The sequence below is a fragment of the Galeopterus variegatus genome, unplaced genomic scaffold (genome assembly GCF_000696425.1).
Source record: "Galeopterus variegatus unplaced genomic scaffold, G_variegatus-3.0.2 Scaffold6079, whole genome shotgun sequence".
NCBI classification, from domain to species: domain Eukaryota; kingdom Metazoa; phylum Chordata; class Mammalia; order Dermoptera; family Cynocephalidae; genus Galeopterus; species Galeopterus variegatus.
The window spans coordinates 65973-68724 of record NW_007732190.1 but is presented as its reverse complement, the minus strand read 5'-3'; the positions used below and the strand labels follow the sequence as shown (position 1 = coordinate 68724).

At 41.8% G+C, this 2752-nt stretch overlaps 1 protein-coding gene across 2 annotated transcripts in view; it reads left to right on the top strand.

Moving 5' to 3' along the window:
• POU6F1 (POU class 6 homeobox 1) overlaps nt 1-2752 on the top strand; it is an 18199-nt gene that overhangs the window by 3411 nt on the left and 12036 nt on the right. The gene's annotated exons all lie outside the window — the stretch shown is intronic.

Genomic DNA, 2752 nt, shown 5'->3' with positions numbered 1-2752 from the left:
GAAAATTAGCATGCAGATTCTTTGGGACTGTAGTAACCTGAGTTACTTTTTCCCTTTTTTTAAAAAAAAAAAAAGGTGACCGGTAAGGGGATCTCAACCCTTGGCTTGGTCTTGTCAGCACCACGCTCAGCCAGTGAGTTTTTTAAAAAAAGGTGACCGGTAAGGGGATCTCAACCCTTGGCTTGGTCTTGTCAGCACCACACTCAGCCAGTGAGCAAACCAGCCATCCCTATATGGGATCCAAACCCGTGGCCTTGGTGTTATCAGCACCGCACTCTCCCGAGTGAGCCACGGGCTGGCCTTACTTTTTCCCTTTTGAATAAAGAAATGAAAAGAGACAGAACCATTTTTCCCTAGCCTGGAAATGCTTTGCTGCCATGTTGAGGCTAGGATGGGTCCTCACCTTCTCCAGGGGGCAGTTCCCTGGCGAGCAGGCAGGGGAGACAAGGACTGTATATCTCTGCCACCCTTTCCATTCAGCATAGCCATTGCAGGGGTGGAGCCCCTGTTCAGAAAATTCGGAAGGTTTCTCAGGTTTACCCGCAGTGTCTTGATACCCTTTTATCCATCTTCCATATCTCATTTCTTCTGGTGCCTTAGTTCTGCTCCTTATCCAAACCTGCTCACTGAGATGGATCCTAAATCAATTATTTGCACCTTAGCCTGGGTGTTTATGGTAGTGTGCATCTTCTTCCAGAGGTTTGTATATTTAAGCCTTTCACAAAAGACTTCTTTGTAAAGGAATCTCAGTCATCATCAAGCAGGTAAGGATGGTACCACCTAAGGAGCTGCCAGCTTAGGTTGGTGGGACTTTTCTAGGTATACAATATTAAGAAGGGTTTCCTCTTATTAAAAGAAAACAAAACTAAGTAATAGAAAACTTTTTCAGGATGAAAAAAAAATCTAGTGATTTGTGTCACTCTAAATTACTATCCAGACCTTGTCACACATATTTTTATAGTTGGGGCCTCCAAGGGTAGATAATGTAGTATGAAACTTACCACCATATTATTTTATATGCCCATTTCCTTTGTTGACATAAATTTACACACTTGCTTCTGGTTGTGGCCATTGTCAAATGGTCTGGTTTTTCATTTTCATAAACTGCTGCTTTGAATGTCTGTGTTGGTCCTCAAAAATTTTTTTTCTTGGGCCAGCTGGTTAGCTCAGTTGGTTAGAGCTCAGCCTTATAACACCAAGGGCATGGGTTCAGATCCCCATAGTGGCCACCCACCAAAAAATATATATATTTTTTTCTTCGTGGTGTAGTCCACTAAAATTCCTTTTGAAGAGATATTAATTGTTAACATAGGAGAAAGTCATCACATGGAAAAATACAAAATCTTGCTATCAATGAGAGGAAAAGTAATTAACTTTAATGTACCACGTGCCTGTTAAGCCAGAAAACAAGCAGTGATAAAACCTAAATTGGATACCACTGTGGAGAAACAGGTACATTGTTGATGGTCGTGTGAATTGGTTTAGTCTTTTTGTAAAGCACTCTAGCAGGAAGTTACAAATGTATGTCCTAAATGTATGTAAACCTTTGGACCCCATGATCCTATTTTGAAAATATACCCTAATAAAATTAATATTTCGTTTCTTTAGATGGTAAGCTTTTATCATGTATGTTTGTCACATTCCCATTTTCTCACTTCCCTTTTTGTGTTTCATTACATTTTGTCCAACAAAGTGTTTTTTAAACTTTCATGTGTGTATTCAGATTATCCTTATCTTCTCTGATCTTTTTTTCAATAGTTAGAAATGTATCTTCCCTCTGCAGAAAAGATAAACCTGCAATTTCATTTTCTTTTACTGTTTTATAAGGCCTTTGTTGTTGTGTGCTTGTCTCTTTAATTCCTTAAACTATATGGGTGTATTATTATATGCTGTGAACAGTATAGTCCTGAGGTAGGTTGATGCCTTTCGCAATTAAAACACAGGCTGGGACCGCAGTATTGAACGGAATCCTTAAGGTGACCTAATTCAGTGGTTCTCACTCTTGTCTGTGTGCTCACAAGGGAGCTTTAAAGAAAAGGAGAGAGAGAGGAGAGGTTACTTGGCCTCCACTCCTGGACATTCTGATTCACTAGACCTAGATTAGGGCCTAGGAATATATGCCCGGCCAGTATGAATTAAGAAACCACTGATCTGGTCCAACGTCCATCACCGATACCTACACTCCTGCTAATGTCTCACCATGTATTAAATAATAGCCCTTCTTCTCATTGTTGTGTGACTGCCCGGCCAGTATGAATTAAGAAACCACTGATCTGGTCCAACGTCCATCACCGATACCTAGACTCCTGCTAATGTCTCACCATGTATTAAATAATAGCCCTTCTTCTCATTGTTGTGTGACTGTGAAGAGGTTTCCTGGTTGGGGGCACCCCAGTACCTGAATAGGCCACAGTAGCAAGAGGAGGAGAAAAACTCCAGTTCATGGAAAGTTCCTTTGGAAGCTCATAGAAACTTCTCATCTTAACTTCAGGCTCAGAGAATGGCAGAGAAGAGCTGGCTGGCCTGGAGAGCCTCTGTGATCCTACAGTGTGGCAAAGACAGGTCCAATTTTCAGGGACTGTTGCTTCTAGGACTTTGCCCTGCAGGAACCCCAGCCCCTTCCCCAAGCCAGCACCTGTATTCAAAAAGCAGCCTGAAGGTGGGGTTAACAATGATTCAGTTGCTGGATGAATCAAGAATAGCTGCTCCCATCAATTCTAGCTCCTTCCCCCTGCCACATGCTTGCTTCAGG